The following is a 20097-nucleotide window of genomic DNA, read 5'->3' as shown; positions in this document are numbered from 1 at the left end:
TTGGTTCCCTAACATTTCTGGCAGGTTATTTCTGTCCTCCTTTGTGAAGGCAGAACCAAAGTATGTGTTTAATTGTACTGCCATTTCTTTGTTCCCCATTATAATTTCCCCCATTTCTGTCTTCACTAATCTTTTTCTCTTGACATATTTATAGAAGCTTTTACAGTCAGTTTTTATGTTCCCTGCTAGTTTACTCTCATACTCTATTTTTCCCCTCTTAATCAATCTCTTTGTCCTCCTTTGCTAAATTCTAAATTGCTCCCAATCCTCAGGCTTGCTGCTTTTTCTGGCAATTTTATATGTATTCTCTTTGCCAAATACTATCCCTAATTTCTTTTGTAAGCCACGGTTGAGCCACCTTTCCTGTTTTATTTTTGTGCCAGACAGGAATGAATAATTGCTGTAATTCCTGCACATGTTCTTTAAATATTAGCCATTGCCTATCCACCATCATCCTTTTTAGTAAAGTTCCCCAATCTATCGTAGCCAACTTGCACCTCATACTTTCGTAATTTCCTTTATTTAGATTCAGGGCCCTAGTTTCGGATTCAACTACTTCACTCTCCATCTTAATGAGGAATTCTATCATGTTATGGTCGCTCTTCCCTAAGGGACCCTGCACAACAAGATTGTTAATTAATCCTTTCTCATTGCACAATACCCAGTCTAGGATCGCCTGCTCTCTCATTGGTTCCTCAACATATTGGTCTGGAAATCCATCACGTACACACTCCAGGAATTCCTCCCCCACAGTATTATTGCTAATTTGGTTTGACCAATCTATATGTAGATTAAAGTCACCCATGAATATACCCTTCTTGCATGCGTCTCTAATTTCCTGTTTAATGCCCTCCCCTACATCTCCACTACTGTTTGGGGGCCCATAGACAAACCCCACCAATGTTTTCTGCCCGTTGGTGTTTCTTAGCTCCACCCATACAGCTTCCACATCCTGATTTTCCGAGCCAATATCCTTCCTCACTATTGCATTGATTTCCTTCTTTACTAACAATGCTACCCCACCTCCTTTCCCATTTTGCCTGTCCTTCCTAAATATTGAATACCCCTGGATGTTCAGTTCCCATCCTTGGTCACCATGCAGCCATGTCTCCATAATCGCAACTAAATCATACCCGTTAATAATTATCTGCACTGTAAATTCATCTATCTTATTGCGAATGCTCTGCGCATTAAGACACAATGCCTTTAGACTTGTCTTTTTAAGATTGCTAGTCATCTTAGTATTATTTTGCACTATGGCCCTATTTGTTTTTCGCCCTTGTTTTCTCTGCCTTCCACTATTGCTTCTTCCCTTTCTGTCTTTTGTTTCTATCCTTGTTTCCCCCTCCTCTGTCTCCCTGCTCAGGTTCCCATCCCCCTGCCATTCTAGTTTAAACCTTCCCCAACCGCACCAGCAAACACCCCCGCGAGGACAATGGTCCCGGTCCTGCTCAGGTGTAACCCGTCCCGCTTGTACAGGTCCCACCTTCCCCAGTGTCCCAGGATTCTAAATCCCTCCCTCCTACACCATCCCTGCAGCCACGCATTCATCTGATCTATTCTCCTGTTCCTATACTCACTAGCACGTGGCACTGGTAGTAATCCTGAGATCACTACCTTTGAGGTCCTGCTTTTTAATTTATCTCCTAACTCCTTAAATTCACCTTGCAGGACCTCATCCCTTTTTTTTACCTATGTCGTTGGTACCGATATGGACCACGACTACTGGCTATTCACCCTCCCCCTCCAGAATGCCCTGCAGCCGCTCTATGACATCCTTGACCCTAGCACCAGGGAGGCAACATACCATCCTGGAGTCATGTTTGCGGCCGCAGAAACGCCTATCTGTTCCCCTTATAATTGAATCCCCTATCACTATAGCCCTGCCACTCTTATTCCTCCCCTCCCGTGCAGCAGAGCCACCCGTGGTGCCCTGATCTTGGCTCTTGCTGCTTTCCCCTGATAAGCCATCTCCCCAACAGTATCCAAAGCAATATATCTGTTTGAGAGGGAGATGGCCCCAGTGGACTCCTGCTCTACCTGCCTAGTCCTTTTACTCTGCCTGGATTTGTTAACATCCACTTGAACCAGCAAGGGAGGCCGCAGTAATATCTCATCCAAAAGATGGAACCTCCAACAATAGAACACTCCCTCTGTATTGCACTGAAGTGCCTGCATTCTGTGCTCATGTCCCGATTTTAGAAATTGCTCAGTACGTGCGTGATCAGTCCCGTTTTGCATTCAGTCAGGCACAATCAGATCCTTTTGTGCTTGAACTTTGTGGGTCTTTAATGGCCTGCTGCTGTAGCCCAATCTAACATTGTCAAAGCATTTAGCGCCTCTGACATTTTTGTAAGAATCAACATAAGGGATTCCCATAGCAGCATTTTTGGCAGGTTTAACACTGAGTGATATTTATTGTAATTAATCTTTATTATAAAGCCTTTTGTACCTCTAGTGTCCGTTTGTGCTTTCTAATTGGTTGTTTTCTGTCTGAATTTTCTGTTTCACATGCTACAAAAACAATCACATTCTACGGAAAAAAACAAACAAATTGCAGGAACTGTATGAAACTCCTCCAGTGGGGACCAGAGGAGGGCAACAGCCTACCACCATCTTGGAATGGGGCTGGCCATAGCAGACCTCAATGCCAGAACCTCCATGGGTCCCAAATCATAGTGCATACTCATTTGCCTCTCCCAACCCACAGCCTGTCCTCACCCTGATTTTTGGCCCTTGCCTGTAACCTCCTCCCACACCCAGCATCACGATATCGACCCCAGACCCCATGACTTCACACCTGGCCCCGGCCTCACTCTGAGCTAGGAGTTGCCAACCCTCCAGGATTGCCCTGGCGTCCCCAGGAATTAAAGATTAGTCTGCAGGACACTGCTGCGAGCAATACTTAGATAAATGTGAGGTGATGCATTTTGGTAGATCGAATCGGGCCAGGACCTACTCCGTTAATGGTAGGGGGTTGGGGAGAGTTATAGAACAAAGAGATCTAGGAGTACAGATTCATAGCTCCTTGAAAGTGGAGTCACAGGTGGATAGGGTGGTGAAGAAGGCATTCGGCATGCTTGGTTTCATTGGTCAGAACATTGAAGGCAGGAGTTGGGATGTCTTGTTGAAGTTGTACAGGGCATTGGTGAGGCCACACTTGGAGTACTGTGTACAGTTCTGGTCACCCTATTATAGAAAGGATATTATTAAACTAGAAAGAGTGCAGAAAAGATTTACTAGGATGCTACCGGGACTTGATGGTTTGACTTACAGGGAGAGGTTAGACAGACTGGGACTTTTTTCCCTGGAGAGTAGGAGGTTAAGGGGTGATCTTATAGAAGTCTATAAAATAATGAGGGGCATAGATAAGGTCGATAGTCAAAATCTTTTCCCAAAGGTAGGGGAGTCTATAACGAGGGGGCATAGATTTAAGGTGAGAGGGGAGAGATACAAAAGGGTCCAGAGGGGCAATTTTTTCACTCAAAGGGTGGTGAGTGTCTGGAACGAGCTGCCAGAGGCAGTAGTAGAGGCGGGTACAATTTTGTCTTTTAAAAAGCATTTGGACAGTTACATGGGTAAGATGGGTATAGAGGGATATGGGCCAAGTGCAGGCAATTGGGACTAGCTTAGTGGTATAAACTGGGCGACATGGACATGTTGGGCCGAAGGGCCTGTTTCCATGTTGTAACTTCTATGATTCTATGATTCTATAATACCAGCGGAGAAAAACCATAGGGATATTAAAAAAAATTGTGATTCTTTTTTCATTTCCTTTGAACGCTTTCATTTATTAGTTATTAAAATATTAGAGACGGGATAAAAAGGCTGTTTGACAGACAGTCACAAATCATCCATTCGGGTAATTTAGAGCCTATTTGCTTTCTAATTGGTGTGGGAAGGCAGGGCATCACAAAGATGGACATGTCGGGTGACCAATGGGGGGAGCGCGGGGGGTGGCGGGGACAGTTGGAGGCGGGAAGTTATGGGATAAGACCTCCAGGAATACCTCCAACCAGAGGTGGCAATCCTACCCTGAGGTTCAACCCGCAGCCTCGATCCCCAGCCCTGGCCCATCCAGTACCCACAGCCTGGCTTCAACCTTGGCCCTGGGAACAGCACTGCAGGACGTATTCTTGTTAATTTTTGCTTAATCCCACTGGTGATAGCAGCGTAGAGCCTCCCAAAATTGAATAAAAAGAGAGTGTTGATGCAATGAAGCGGGGTGGGGGAGGGTGGATCAGTTTGACGGGCCAGAACTCTTGCAAGGTTGAAGCCTATAGCTCAGTGGAGGAACTTTATGATACTATATTTGGCGAAGCTACTATGAGAATTCGTGATGTTGATTCTTATAAATTGCCTGAAGTCCCAAAGTTTTGGAATTACACTGTGCAAAAACAAGTGCATCGGGACAACATCCTTCTACCTGCTATTTTAACGGAGGCAATAGCCGGTTTATTTTACAGGAGTTAGGAATCACCCCTGTTAAAATTGCAGAGCAATTTCTTTTGAATGTACAAACTGTCTGTATGCTAATATTGCACAGGCCAACTTGGAGGCTTCAAGTGTTTTGACAGATCCTGGACCCAGTGGACAATGCAATTATTTTCCTTTCCTGGAGCTAACTTTTAACAAGCTGCACAATCCCTGTTGCCAGTGACGACTGGAATATTGTAGTCACAATGTAATCTGTTCAGACCTTGTCCTTAAGCACGTTATTTATCAGTATTGACGTGCTTGTACTTTGGTACTATTTAGTGTTACAGTACAAGGATGACAGGGGAGAACTCGAATAAAATCCGATTGTGTGCATTTGCACAAGGTCCTTGACATCAGTCCAGCACAGAACCGGGGGAGTGAAAACTACAGCCCTTGAGCATATATCAGCTTTAAAAAGATGCAGTTTGTTTCTGTTCATTCAGCACAAATGATTTCTAGTGGATTTCTGCAGATTCACTTTACAAAGCAGAATTTGAACGATACATGGGAGCATTGGCTAACTGTGAATCAACAAGGTATATTGATTTTGTTTCTGAAGTGCTATCCCAGTCTTCAAGATGGTCACTAGCAAGCTTTGCAAATTAGTTCACCATCGACCACTGAAACCAACAGCTTAAAGCAGCAGAATTTTCATTAAAGTGTTCCCCAAACCATTCTCTATCATGACAGAACTCTCTTCCAAAATCACTTCATCTTTCTCACTCCTTCAAAAGCCTTTTAAGGCTAGAAATGACTGTTGCCAATATTGGAGGAACAAATGCTTAATGCACTTGTATCAACATTCCTCTTTCCACTGTTTCAACGCAGACGTTAACCTGTTTATTTTAAATGGGTTTAATGCTTCTGTTAAAATAGCAGCCAGAGAAATGTCATTCGAAAGTAATGTTCATCCGCTAATATCAGCAACAGTAACTTGCGGGGTCTGAAAATCTATCTCTGATAATGGGGTAGAGTTTGATTTTGTGCGACGGTGTAAAACCAGTGACAGCAAGTCGGCAGCCCGTTTTACATCTATCCCAATTCCATCGACTTCAGTGGAAATAAAAATGGGCAGAGATGTAAAACGGGCTGCCGACTCGCTGTCACCTGTTTTACACCATCGCACAAAGTCAAGATCTACCCCGGTGTTTTTAGTTCCCCCCGTAAATGTTTTTCCCATCTCCTGCTTGCCATCCTCTCTCATGAAGTACTCAGATGAGCTGCATCACATAAATGAAAGTTGCATTTCTTTGCTTTCACAATGACATCGGATCATAGAAAGTCTAGCACGGAAGGAGACACATTCAGCCCATCGCACCTGTGCTGGTGCTGGCTCCTCAAATGCAGCTGTCTCCTCTAATCCCATTTTCCTTTCCCTTTCCCTTTCCCATAGTATCATGGTATGGTACAGCACGGAAGGAGGCCATTCAGCCCATGGTGCCGGTGCTGGCTCCTCAAATGCAGCTGTCTCCTCTAATCCCATTTTCCTTTCCCTTTCCCTTTCCCATAGTATCATGGTATGGTACAGCACGGAAGGAGGCCATTCAGCCCATGGTGCCGGTGCTAGCTCCTCAACTGCAGCTGTCTCCTCTAATCCCATTTTCCTTCCCCTTTCCCATATCCTCTTCAACTACTTGCCCAATTCCATTTTAAATTGTAAGTGGTGATTCCATGCTCCCAGCAGGAAGCCAAGCTCATGGGTGGGTGAAGTTTCCAACAGACGCATTTGGAAAAGTGGCCGTTAATATAAACCGCAGCTGCAAGAGTCCTGGAATGTCCTGCGGTTTTCTGAGTGAATTTTTTTTTAATATTCGGGATTTACAGTAAAACAACAGAATGAGGTTGGTTTGAACTTATCCTGTAAAACCGCCTTATCCTCAAAGTGGAGCACAGTGCCACAAGTAAGCGTCAGAGCAACCAGTCCCGGGAGGCAACGGCATTGCATCTGAATTGGCAACATCTAAACTAGCTGCCAACAACAGAGAGTGCAATGAAGGAAATCTACCCTGGTACCAGCTGAACATGGAAGCCACGTGATAGTTGCCTTAATAAGTTTTTAAAAAGATTTTTCCTAAGCTATTTTCTTAGTCCCCCCCAAACCCACCAACCCCACCCTCTGACTTGGCAATAGGTGGCATCTCCTACTCAGGGGAAACAATTTCCCATGAAGAACAATCTCTGAATCTGCCAAAAGCAGAATAGGAAAACTTTTCTCACGCAACATCAGAAGTTTGATTCTATTTTTTCCCTCATCTCTCCTGTGCAATAACGAGAGAGCCTGCTGATTCCAGTGTTCACTTAAGTTTCATACCAAAGGGAACCAAATACACGGGGGGACACTGATAAGCATTTGCCCTGTCACATAGAAGCAGATAAGGCTGCCTGCACTTGCACAGCAACTTTTACGTAATGAGCTGACTCAATGGGGACAGACACTGAGCAGGAGCTATTTTTGTTTCTTTTTAATTCATTCTCGAGATGTGGGCGTCATTGGAAGGGCCGGCATTTATTGCCCATCCCCAATTGCCCTTGAGAAGGTGGTGGTGAGCCGCCTTCTTGAACCGCTGCAGTCCATGTGGTGAAGGTACTCCCAGAGTGCTGTTAGGGAAGAAGTTCCAGGATTTTGGCCCAGCAACGATGAAGAAACGGCGATATATTTCCAAGTCAGGATAGTGTGTGATGTGGAGGGGAACTCGGAGGCAATGATGTTCTCATGCACCTGCTGCCTAAGTGGTGGAGGTCACTGGTTTGGGAGGTGCTTCCGAAGAAGCCTTGATGAGTTGCTGCAGTGAAGAGTTAGAGGAGGTGACTGAAGGCACAGCAAAAGAGGTAGGTTTTCAGAAGGCTTTTGAAGGGAAAGGAATGGCAAGGGGGAGGGATTTAGGAAGGTAATTCCAGAGTGCAGGGGTGTGGCGGGAGGCACACAGAAAATCGGAGTTACAAGAGTACAGAGTGTGAGCTGGGCCGTAGGGCTGAGGAAGGTTGCAGAGATAGAAAGGAGTGATGCCATGCAAGGATCACTCAACGAGGATGATGATTTTGAAATCAATGCACTGGGGGATGGGGAGCCAATGGATTGGCGTGAATTGTGGGGGGGATGGGAGGATGAGTGAGAGTACAGGACGGGGTGCAGGGCTGGAGATCTGGATCAGTTTGCTGGGTGGAGCTGAGAAGCAGTGAGAAGAGTGCTGGAGAGGTTGGTGATAAAGGCACAGGTGAGGGTTTCAGCAGCATCGCGAGTGAATGAGCAACAAAAGCAGGCAATTGTGACAGAGATATCTGCAAATCAAATCTTCGTAGGGAAGGACTTCAAGTGACTGACAAAACTGACCTGACTCCCTTCCTAGCAACTCATAGCTTTATTTCTGTAAGAGTAAAATTCAGGCATAGTGTCACGATGCAAATAATCAGGACAAGCAAAATTACAAAAAAAGGAGAGAGAGCCATTCACTTCTTGTCTACAGAGAAACTTCTTCACCCACAGAAAATACCTTTCAATTGACCCCAAGAGTCACAGTGAAAAAAAAACTCAGTGCTCACAATGTTCCCAAGAATAATTACCTTTGAGTTGACCTCAGGATGTTACAGCAATTGTACCCTGCAGCCTTAAAGGGACAGGCCCAGTTATACATACCTGCGGGTTCCAGAGCGCCCCCCTCCCCGCCCAATCCTCCCCACAGCGTCAGGAGTGCTAGCACTGTTCAGGTGCTCTGCACACAGCTAGAAGCTGATCTCATCTGATGGCAAGTGAATGCTTGAGTATTGTTGTCACACTCAGGATTCAGGTTGCCAATTCTGGATGGACATATTCCTGGAGGTTTCATCACATGATCTCTTGCCTCCAACCAGCCTCCCCCCCAAACTCCCACCATTGGTTGCCCAATACGTCCATCCGTGCGAAGCACTGCCTTCCCGTACCAAGTGTAAAGTGAACAGACTGTTTGCCTTTGTTAACTCCAGACTTGATTATTCCAATGCGCTCCTGACCAGCCTCCCATCTTCCACCATCCATAAACTTGAGCCCAAAAGAGGTAGGTTTTAAGAAGCGTCTTAAAGGAGGAGAGAGAGGTAGAGAGGCGGAGAGGTTTAGGGCGGGAATTCCAGAGCTTAGGGCCTAGGCAGCTGAAGGCACGGCCGTCAACGGTGGAGCGATTAAAATCAGGGATGCACAAGAGGCAAGAATTGGAGAGGTGCAGAGATCCCGGAAGGTTGTAGGGCTGGAGGAGGTTACAGAGATAAGGAGGGTCGAGGCCATGGAGGGATTTGAAAACAAGGATGAGAATTTTAAAATTGAGGCGTTCCTGGACCGGGAGCCAAAGTAGGTCAGCGAGCACAGGGGTGATGGGAGAACGGGACTTGGTGCGAGTTAGGATATGGGCAGCAGAGTTTGGACGTGCTTAAGTTCATGGAGGGTGGGAGATGGGAGGCTGACCAGGAGAGCATTGGAATAGTCGAGTCTAGAGGTAACAAAGGCATGGATGAGGGTTTCAGCAGCAGATAAGCTGAGGCAGGGGTGGAGATGAGTGATGTTACAGAGGTGCAAGAAGGCGGGTCTTGGTGATGGAGCGGATATTGGGGTCGGAAACTCATCTCAGGGTCAAATAGGACGCCAAGGTTGCGAACAATCTGGTTCAGCATCAGACAGCGGCCAGTGAAATACTGTTCCCATTTGACTCCCTGAATGCCCATTTACAGTTAGTGAGGGAGCACTGAGCAGGAGTTATAGACAAGCTCTGAGCATGAGGAGCACAGACACACAGAGAGCAGCACCCGGGAGATTCAATGAAACAAAAGGACAAAACTTACCTGGAGAGCAGGCAGGGGGGAGAAGAAGCAGGATTTCAGATATGCTCCAAAGAAACCAATGAGCAAAGTTTTCTCTGAGTCTGTCAGTGAAACACTGCCAGGCATTTCCTCTGTGTCGCAATAGCACTTGCCATTAAAGCTGTACTGCACCACATACCAGTAAACATTGTATAACCTAAAATAACTTTTAGAACTACACTGCCATGGCACAGTATATTGCACAACAGAAAAGTGGGGAGCACGCTGCACCATACGAGCACAGGAATAAAGACTGCGCAACAGAAAATAAGACAAAATCAATGTGTTGGTATAATTAACATTGTACCACAGGATACAGAGAAAAAGACCTGCATTTCTATAGCACCTTCCCACCTCATTGAAATGTCTCAAAGTGCCTCAACGTGTGAATTCCTTTTGGGAGTGCAGTGACTGTCGTTATGTCGGCAAATGGGCCAGATATTCTACCTCAGCCACATCCCATAAACAGCAGTGGGATGAATCAGTTAATCTTTCTCGTTGTGTGAGGGTGGAATGGAGGTCCAGACATAGTGAGAACTCCTTGCTTTTCTTCGAATAATGAAGAGGTGCCCCAAACATTCACCTGAACGGTTTAATATCTCACCTGAGGGACGGCACCTCTGACAATGCAGCACTCCCTCAGTACTGCTTTTAAAGTGTCAGTCCAGGTTATGGAGTGGGGCTTGAACTCACTACCTTCTGACTGAGAGACTAGAGTGCTAGACTGAGTCAAGCTGGGATTTAAGCTACCTTGTCTTGCTCAGCAATCAATGTCGTTTATATGTTCCCTCACTTCAGCCAGACTGGGAGACATTTACGGGAATTTCAAGGATCTGTCCGAGCCATGAATACCTGTTTGGCTGGTGTGACAGACACCAAGGAAAACTTTGTGATGTAAAGAGGGAGAAATGTTAGTGGCTGCCCAGCAATCCAAGCAAGGAGCTCAAACTCTGACCTTGGACCCCAGGGAGTAACTGCACCAATAACTTTTATAGCAACGAGATAGGAATATCTTTAATGATTCTCCCTGCCTGTTATTGGCAACATATTCTACAGCATTCTTGCCCTTTCTAACACTTACTTTAATTATTCTCACTGACTCCTGCATGATTCTAGGTGCTCTTAATCTTTGATTACTTTTATTACAATAATTCTTCTTGGTCTTTTTTTAAACCTCGTTATTTGGTGGCAGAGGTCTGTCTGCTATCCCTCTCAGTCCTGCTGTCTGTCTCCTATCCCTCTCAGGCAGGTAGTCAGGGCCCTGCGGCCTGGGTCTTGCGGTCTGGGTCTCGCGTCTGGGCCCTGCAGACTGGGTCTTGCCGTCTGGGCCCTGCGGCCTGGGCCTTACCATCTGGGCCTTGCTGTCTGGGCTTGAGGTCAGGTCTCTGCGGCCTGGGCCTTGAGGTCTGGGTCCTACGGTTTGCGTCTAGCAGTTTTGGCTATGATGTCTGGGTTATCAGTCTTTTCCCTTCACGGTGCATCTCATTCCCACATTCCCTGAAGCATAACCTAAATTCTATTTTACTTTTCTCCCATTATTTTATATTCTAGTTGTGCCTCATCCTAAATCCTCCTTAGATCCCGTCTCACATTGCCAAATGTTTTCACTCCTAAAACTCTCCCACATCTGGAGGATTATTTTTGGCCTCAGACTTTATTGCGATGTTAAGTTTAAAATGGTCGTGGAAGAAAGGAGATTTTATTCAGTGAAGAGAAAGTGCAGGAAGTTTGTCTGGAGAGATACGAGAAGAGCATTTACATTCTTGCTGAAGACCACATTAGAAGGCGAAAGCTGAGAGAGGATTAAACGAATCATTTAATCAGATATTCAAAAGCACATCAGTCTGTTTGTCAGTGGATCGGAGAGGTAACAGATAAAGCTGGAAGAGACCCGTAAATCTTCAAAAGCCTCGAGCTGCTGCATTGCCAGTGGTGAGTGAAGTATTTGTCCTACTTTAGGAAATATTAAAACCATCTGGCTAATCCTTTGCACACACACATGTCCCAGATATTATCCCATCACTGTTGGACCTGATTTACAGCAGACTAATGGGGAGCTGATTGCCAGCAACAAACTGGATAACAAAAGCCATTCGCACAATTTGTCTCCGTCAAGTTGCTTTGAAATCTCGGGTGATTCCTTCATGGGACAATGAGGAAGATTCGAAGACTGAGGAGTAACCTTCTTTATCCACACCCTCCCTGTTTCATTCACATCTTATTTTTCCTTTGGGATTATAGGATACGGACAATGACTTTGGTAAGAGAGGCTGGAACAGTAAATGAGTGATTCAGATAAACATTCTGAAATTAAGGCCTGGTACGACTTCACTTTATATTAATTCTATCCAAAAATCACTATTAAGGTTTCTCTTACTAACAGGCTATGGATAATTCTGATTGGTTTTTAAGATGATTCATGTATCCACTTCTAGCCAATCAAAAAGCCGATGGATTGGGGGGAGGAGATGTGTAGTTAGTTATTGGGTCTAATAGAAGTTTCCAATAACGTCAGTGATGTGAGAAAAGTTACATTTATAAAGCAGCTCATCATATTCCCTATCCCGAGGCACTTCACACAGTACAATTGCTATATGACCTTCTGACCCAGATGTGAGAGGGCTACCACTGAGCCTAACCAATGCTGTAAAAGGTTATTTGATTTCCCCGTATCTACAACAGAACGAGAAAGGAATTTGTAGAGTACAGAGTGAGGCAGGAATCCAGAAATGATGTGGTGATCCAAAAGTGAATAATACTTTGCAGAGTCTGCTTCAAGATTATCTGGTCCTTTCTAGGTGACAGTGGCAATGAGTGTTGCATCTATCATTTATATAGCGCCTTTAACATAGTAAAACGTCCCAAGGTGCTTCACAGGAGCGATTATCAAACATAATTTGACGCTGAGCCACATAAGGAGATATTAGGACAGGCGATCAAAAGCTTGGTCAGAGGTGGGTTTTAAGGAGCGACTTAAAGGAGGAGAGAAAGACGGAGAGGGTTAGGGAGGGAATTCCAGAGCTTAGGGCCCAGGCAGCTGAAGGCACAGCCGCCAATGGTGCAGCGATGAAAATCGGGGGATGCGTAAGAGGCTGAGATGCTTTCAAACCCCCTTACAGAGAGGGTAGAAAATGTGGAAAACACTGTCCTGAAGGACACAGATACAATGTCAAGTGAACCGTAAAAAGAGAGATAGAAGTGAGGGATATGGAAAAAGCGCAGGGATTTAGGATTAAAAAGACAGAACTAAGAAAATGGCAGAGAATCATGAGTCAAGTAGCCAATTCCTCTTTCTTTGTATAAATAACCAGTGAATCACATTCAAACAATCTTAAAAGTTTATAAAAAGATAAATAAAACCCAGTCACTTCCTTCTGTTTTTATTTTACCTTCAGATAACTCGGCCTCTGCCAAACTAGAGAAACATTCAACGGCAACAGTAATAAGCTTCTACTTAGCCTCAGGATATTCCCACAGGGAGCAGTTGACCTTAAAGGGACAGGCCGGATTGGCAGCAAAACATTACCACCGTTCTATAGACCCCAGACTTAAGGTTGCCAACTCTGGTTAGACATATTCCTGGAGGTTTCATCACATGATCTCCTGCCGCGTCCCGAACACCCGCCATTGGTCCCTCCTCCAGGCCAATCGGAAAGGGAACAGACTCTTTATTACCCAATTGGATGAATCTTGACCGTTAGTGAAATAGCCTTTTTTCTCCCATCACCAATATTTTCATAATTAATAAATGAAAGTGTTGAAAGAAATGAAAAAAAACACACTTTTGTTTAATGCCACTATGATTTTTCTCCCTGGGTGTTGCTCGTAGCAGTGTCCTGGGAGATTAATCTTTAATTCCAGGAGACTCCAGGGCAATCCTGGAGAGTTGGCAACCCTACCCAGACTGCCCGTGAGCAGTCCCAAGGGAGATTGATTAATATTGTTTGTAAAATGCAGCAGTTTAATTTTACTCTAGGTTGTAGAAGACCTAAAAACCTCAGCGAGCTTTCTGTTACAGATTGTGTCTCAGGGCCCAGTTGCTCCTGAGCACTTTTTTTTTGCATGAATCTTGAGTAAACTGTGCACATTCTGCCACCCAGTGGTACTGCCGAATATCCAACGACAACAACGTGCATTTACCTGTACCATCCTGCTGGTTGCTAGATACAACGATAATGGAGTTGTTGACTGATCATAGCAATCAATCTCCATCAATGAGTCTACAACGGACATGAGGCGAGGAAAATCCCCAGTGGTGGAAAGCTTTGGGAACCATAGGTCCAAAGTCACCTGTTCCTCCCAAGCACGCTACACTTACCACATGTCATGTCTTAAACTACTCATGGAAATAGTCCCATGGGAGCATTTAATGACCAACTATGTAGGCAGGTGTAGCCTCCGTTTAAGGTCTCAACCAAAGAACAACACCTCAAACAATCATTACTGCAGTCTCGATTATGGGGTAAATTTTAAGTTTAATGGGCAGAAATGAGACGGGCCCCGAATCCCTCTGCACCAAACATGTGCTCCCATTACCGCTCTACACTCAAACTCCTAGTGCAGGCCTTGGGCCCACCACCTTCTGCCCCAGAGAGGAGTGCGCTCCCTTCTTTCACTGGTTGCTGCACACACCTGACAGATTAGTCCCCTGTCCCACAAACAGAACCAACGAAACCTCCAGACCCAAAAAGGCAGTTTTAAAATCAATTGAATCAAACAGCATTTAAATGAGAGAGTAACCCTTTTATTTTTATGCAAAAAAAACATTTACATCCGCGATACATTATTTATTGCGTAACAGATCATCAGTATTGTGCCAGCTAAATCTACACAACAGATGCAGAAACAAATATCATTATGCTTGAAAAAACACTGAAATATTCAGTTTAAATAGTCAATTCCAAAAATTAATAAATTAGTTCTAATTAACACAATATGACGGCATTATTTGAGATACTTTTTACATTTTAAAAAAATACTTCCTAATTCATTCTGTGTGAATCAAATGACCAGGAAACACAACTTTTATGTGGAGAGCAGGAAAGGCCAAGAAGACAAGTTTGCTTTTCTAATGGGCTGTGCTCGGGGTGGCGACAGGAACAAAAGGGCGAGGCACAGCCGGGCAAGATCCCCTAGACCACACTCGGGCAAGTGACCAGTTAATCGGTCTTTCGGTGGTATTGGTTGAGGGAGGAATGTTGGCCAGGACACTGGGGTGGGGGCGCGGCTGAGCTTTCAACTTCGGCGGGGGAGGGCGCAAAACGATTGGTCGAGGACCGACTGCCCATTATACACCCCGCCCAATTATCCTTTCTGTTGACTTTGATGGTGAGGAAAATCGGGTGGGGTGTCTAACAGATCCACTACCCCTCTGAAGTTGTAAGTACCTCCCTGGGTTTTCCCTGCTACACACACGCACACACACATGTATCGTACATATATAAGGGGTAATTTTGTGAGCCTCCTCCTGATATGTGGATGTCGCACAGCGTGATTTCCAGGCTCATCAAACCAGCCGACCCCCTCATTTAGAAAACTGCTGTAATCTCTCCTGGATTTCCATTAATTCGCAAGGCACTGTATAAATACAAGGGGTCATTTTGTGAGACTCCTCTCCCAGTGTGGAGCCTTGTCAGCAGGAGCACCGTGCCACACAATCAACTCCCCTGCGTTACAGTCCTATCTCCAACCTGCGCTCACAACCAGCAAGGCCCCTCACTGGGAGAGGAGTCTTGCAAAATGACCCCTTATAATGTACAATACCTTGTGAATTAATGGAAATCCAGGAGAGATTACAGTAGTTTTCAATTGAGGGAGTCGGCTGGTTTGACGAGCCTGGAAATCACGCTCTGCGATATCCACATATTAAAGTCTAGCAAGTTTTGCAACAAATTCGTCTGTTAGTTTTTTTTAAAGCAAGGCTGGTCTATTTATTTGAATAATTCTCACACCTAAGTTAGAAGTGCTTGTGCAGTAATTCTGCAGTGTTATTACCTGAGAGCGATAGCATCATAAACCACAAAAACAACTCTGAAAGGATGGAGGAAGCAGAGCTCAGATTGTAAAGATAAACGCAGCAGCTGCAGGCCAGTCACTTTAACCTCGGTGGTGGGGAAGCTTTTGGAAACGATAATCCGGGACAGAATTAACAGTTCACTTGGATGAGTGTGGATTGATTAGGGAAAGCCAGCACAGATTTATTAAAGGCAAATCGTGCTTAAACAACTTGATAGAGTTTTTTGATGAGGTATCAGAGAGGGCAATGCAGTTGATGGTGTGTATATCGATTTTCAAAAAGCATTTGATAAAGTGCACATGGGAGGCTTGCTATCAAGATTGTGGCCCATGGAATAATGGGGATAATAGCAACATGGATACAGAACTGGCTAAATGACAGGAAACAGAGAGTAGTGGTGAACGGTTGTTTTTCGGACTGGAGGGAGGTGTACAGTGGTGTCCCCCAGGGGTCAGTGCTGGGACCACTGCTTTTTTAAATATATATTAATGACTTGGACTTGGGAGTACAGGGCACAATTTCAAAATTTGCAGATGACACAAAACTTGGAAGGGTAGTGAACAGTGAGGAGGATAGTGATAGACTTCAAGAGGATATAGACAGGCTAGTGGCATAGGCGGACACGTGGCAGATGAAGTTTAATGCAGAAAATGCGAGGTGATGCATTTTGGTAGGAAAAATGAGGAGAGGCAATATAAACTAGAGGGCACAATTCTAAAAGGGGTGGAGGAACAGAAGGATCTGGGGGTATATGTGCACAAATCGTTGAAGGTGGCAGGTTGAGAAAGCAGTTAAAAAAGCATACGGGTCCTGGGCTTCATAAATAGAGGCATAGAGTACAAAAGCAAGGAAGTCATGATGAACCTTTATAAAACACTGGTTCAGCCACAACTGGAATATAGTGTCCAGTTCTGGGCACTGCACTTTAGGAAGGATGTGAAGGCCTTATAGAGGGTGCAGAGGAGATTTACTAGAATGATTCCAGGGATGAGGGACTTAAATTATGTGGATAGACTGGAGAAGCTGAGATTGTTCTCCTTGGTACAGAGAAGGTAGAGAGAAGATTTGATAGAGGTATTCAAAATCATGAAGGGTCTAGACAGAGTAGATAGAGAGAAACTGTTCCCATTGGCGGAAGGGTCAAGAACCAGAGGACATAGATTTAAGGTGATTGGCAAAAGAACCAAAGGTGACACGAGGAAAAACTTTTTTACACAGCGAGTGGTTAGGATTTGGAATGCACTGCCCGAGGGGGTGGTGGAGGCAGATTCAATCATGGTCTTCAAAAGGGAATTAGATAAGGACTTGAAACGAACAAAGGTGCAAGACTATGGGGATGGGGCGGGGGAGTGGGAGTAGCTGGATTGCTCGTGCATAAAGCCGGTGCGGAATCGATGGGCCAAATAGCCTCCTTCCATGCTGTAACCTTTCTATGATTCTATGATTGTCAACAAAGAGCAACCTTGTCCGAGAGAGGGAGGAAGAGAGGAGAGTTATTCATTTATGGGGAATCTCATTGATCTATGGGGTATCTCATTGATTTATGGGTAGCCTCATTGGTTTATGGGGAGTCTCATTGATTTATGGGGAATCTCATTGATTTATGGGGAATCTCATTGATTTAAGGGATGCCTCGTTGATTTATGGGGAGTCTCGTTGATTTATGGGGAATCTCATTGATTTAAGGGATGCCTCGTTGATTTATGGGGAGTCTCGTTGATTTATGGGAAATCTCATTGATTTAAGGGATGCCTCGTTGAGTTATGGGGAGTCTCGTTGATTTATGGGGAATCTCATTGATTTATGGGAAACCTTATTGATTTATGGGGAATCTCATTGGGGAGTCTCGTTGATTTATGGGAAGCCTCGTTGATTTTTGGGGAGTTTCGTTGATTTATGGGGAGTCTCGTTGATTTATGGGGAGTCTCGTTGATTTATGGGAAATCTCATTGATTTAAGGGATGCCTCGTTGAGTTATGGGGAGTCTCGTTGATTTATGGGGAATCTCATTGATTTATGGGAAACCTTATTGATTTATGGGGAATCTCATTGGGGAGTCTCGTTGATTTATGTAGAATCTCGTTGATTTTTGGGGAGTCTCGTTGATTTATGGGGAGTCTCGTTGATTTATGGGGAGTCTCGTTGATTTTTGGGGAGTCTCGTTGATTTTTGGGGAGTCTCGTTGATTTTTGGGGAGTCTCGTTGATTTATGGGAAGACTCGTTGATTTATGGGGAATCTCGTTGATTTTTGGGGAGTCTCGTTGATTTTTGGGGATTGTTTGCTGACATACATTAAACTTGGGATTAAAAAAAAGTCTTTTCAAATATCGTTTACTTTGGTTATTTCATTTATAAGGATCAGAATTTTTTTCTGAATTTTCACTTCCTTTGGAGGAGCATCACTTCTCTTTACATTTATTATTATGGCCTGATAAATTACAGCGGGCCATTTTAGCCAAGTGTTAGTGCGACATTAATTTATCTGGTGTTTCAACAGAGGTGATAAACCGTTTAAAATGAATGGGTTAACACCTCCATTAAAACCCCAGACAAAGCACCGATGTGAATATGGTCAGCTGTTGTACGCTAACGTTGTACATTGTAGTTTCCTTGCTGTTATCTCGCCAAAAACAAAAGTTGTTGCCACTGGTGCTGTTCCAGTTCTTGCCAGCAGATGCCAATGCTGTGCCGTGAATAACAATTTGTGAAATTGTTTAACATGCTCCAGCAGGACCGTGTACTGTGGGCCCCACACCTGGCTCTTTAAAAGGGACATGAGAAAAAGCCATTTTTTTTTCTCTCATTCCTACACGTATAAACCTCAGAAGCCTTGGTATGGATAAAGTCAAACCACTTGGCACTTGCTTACAGAGCTCTAAATGCACCTTAATTGTAAACCTTGTATTTTTGACCTTCCTACCTCCAGTGAAGTTATTCGAAGCAGCTTCATAAAGAGTTCACTGCACTGCTGTTGGGATTGAAACCTCCATTGGTTACTGTAAACGTCAATCAGTTATTGTTATAGGTACACACACAGACTCTAGCAACAGAAAGGACACTCTCACCCTCATCCTTTGGGAGCTGAGGCAGAACCAATCTGATATCTAGAACAACACAGCTCATTTCTGCGCTCGTGGATTGCTTCCTACAAACAATGAGGGACGGTGAAAAATGGGCCCCCAGACAGGAATAAAGAGGCATGCACTGGGGCTGCTGCAAAAATCATTCACTTGATTCCTCAGCCTTTCCAGCAAAGGTGCATCAATTATGAGGGAAGCCTGCATGCTGTGACACCATTTATCATAGCCTGGGTATTGTGGCGTGCAGTTCCTTAGTTCCTTGTGTGGCTTTACGTTGTCCGCTATCTCAGCGCAGGTGGTAGGTAACCTGTTTAAATTAAATGGGTTTTCGCCTCTGTTAAAATAGCAGACTCATGTCATGAATCCATTTGGCCTCTCACTGTGTCATCTGAGGCTGCCATCAAACTTTAACCAACCAGAATCATCCATGACTATAAATACCATGGTGCACAATCAGTGGCTATTTTTCTGCTCTCCCCTCCCCCGTGTGTGAACCTTTGGTCTGACACCATCCAACTCGATTTGTTTCACTGCCCTTCACCTCCGAATTTACACGATTCATTCACCATTTCAGGTGAGCAGAACTAAATTTGCACGGAAAATGTGTATCTTGGCACATTGGACCAGCTGCTATGTACAAGCATCAAGGAGAGCCCAGGGGGATGACAAAGCGGGGAGTGAGTCAAGGCCAATCAGCCATCAGGCCTACTCCATCCAGGGTCAAGGTCTGATCATTCCATCATTGTTTGCCCCTCCCCAGCTACGCTGCCACCTGATTCCGGACTTTTACAACAGCCAGAAGGAATCAACAGGTTTATCTGCCACATACATCCCCCTTGTTCTTGAGATCTGGACAAAACTGGCAAGGCCTGGTTGTGGTGAGAAGGTGATGGCGGGCCTTCCTCCCTGAACCGCTGCAGTCCTTGTGCTGATGGCGTTCCCGCAATGGTGTTATTCAGGGAATTTTGGGATGCAGGCCCAGCGATGAGAACAAAGGGCAGGAAATGTCTAAGTCAGGACAGTGTGGGACTCGGAGGGAAACTTGGATCTGATCCACAGACAGAGGCAGTTAACACTGCTCAAGAGTTACAGGGCCAGAGACATTGAAACCAACTCTGCACAAATGTAGGTAATAATTAGTTATCGTGAGGTAGCTGCAAATATTTTTGGTTTATTAAAAAGCGCAAGAATGAATTATTCTAAAAATCTAATTGGTTCAGCTTCAGAAATTAAGGTTGGCACAAAGATCACTGTAACCTTTAAAGCTGTGTAAACTATCTCACTGTGTCTCTTTCTTACATATTTTTTCACCCACCCTGGTTCCAACACTTGTTTGTTCCGGTTGCTAGGCAACTAGGCAGCCATTGAACCTCTGACTGCCTCTCATTTCCCTTCCTTTCCTCACTTAAAAGAAAATAACCTGGAACATTCAAGGAAATCCAGGCAGTTACCCAGCTTCGCACCAGCACCAAGGTGAAGGAACGACCTCTTATGAAGTAAAAGGTCACCGGGCCCGGTTTCAGAGCTCAGTCACTCTGTGCCCATTCCCTCAGGCGGGTTCTCACACTTTATCCGGATTTCACAGTCTACGCTTCATCCCGTTTACCTGGTTTAACCCTGTGCGGTGTTGTGAGGAGGGAGGGGAGCGCGTGTGTGTGCGTGTTGGGGGGGGGGAAAAGGGTACGAGTGAGTGTGTG

General features: G+C 44.8%; 1 protein-coding gene across 2 annotated transcripts in view; it reads right to left on the bottom strand.

Moving 5' to 3' along the window:
* Nucleotides 1–9365, bottom strand: part of csgalnact2 (chondroitin sulfate N-acetylgalactosaminyltransferase 2) — a 57839-nt gene extending 48474 nt beyond the window's left edge. For both annotated transcript variants that reach the window (XM_067972461.1, XM_067972464.1), the window contains exon 1: nt 9286–9365. The gene's annotated coding sequence lies outside the window, so the exon portion shown is untranslated. The remainder of the gene's footprint in view (nt 1–9285) is intronic.
* Between the last annotated feature and the right edge of the window lie 10732 nt (nt 9366–20097).

This window comes from Heptranchias perlo, chromosome 36, assembly GCF_035084215.1.
Source record: "Heptranchias perlo isolate sHepPer1 chromosome 36, sHepPer1.hap1, whole genome shotgun sequence".
NCBI classification, from domain to species: Eukaryota; Metazoa; Chordata; class Chondrichthyes; order Hexanchiformes; family Hexanchidae; genus Heptranchias; species Heptranchias perlo.
Note: the sequence above shows the minus strand (reverse complement) of the source record. Positions and strands in the feature narration are given on the sequence as shown.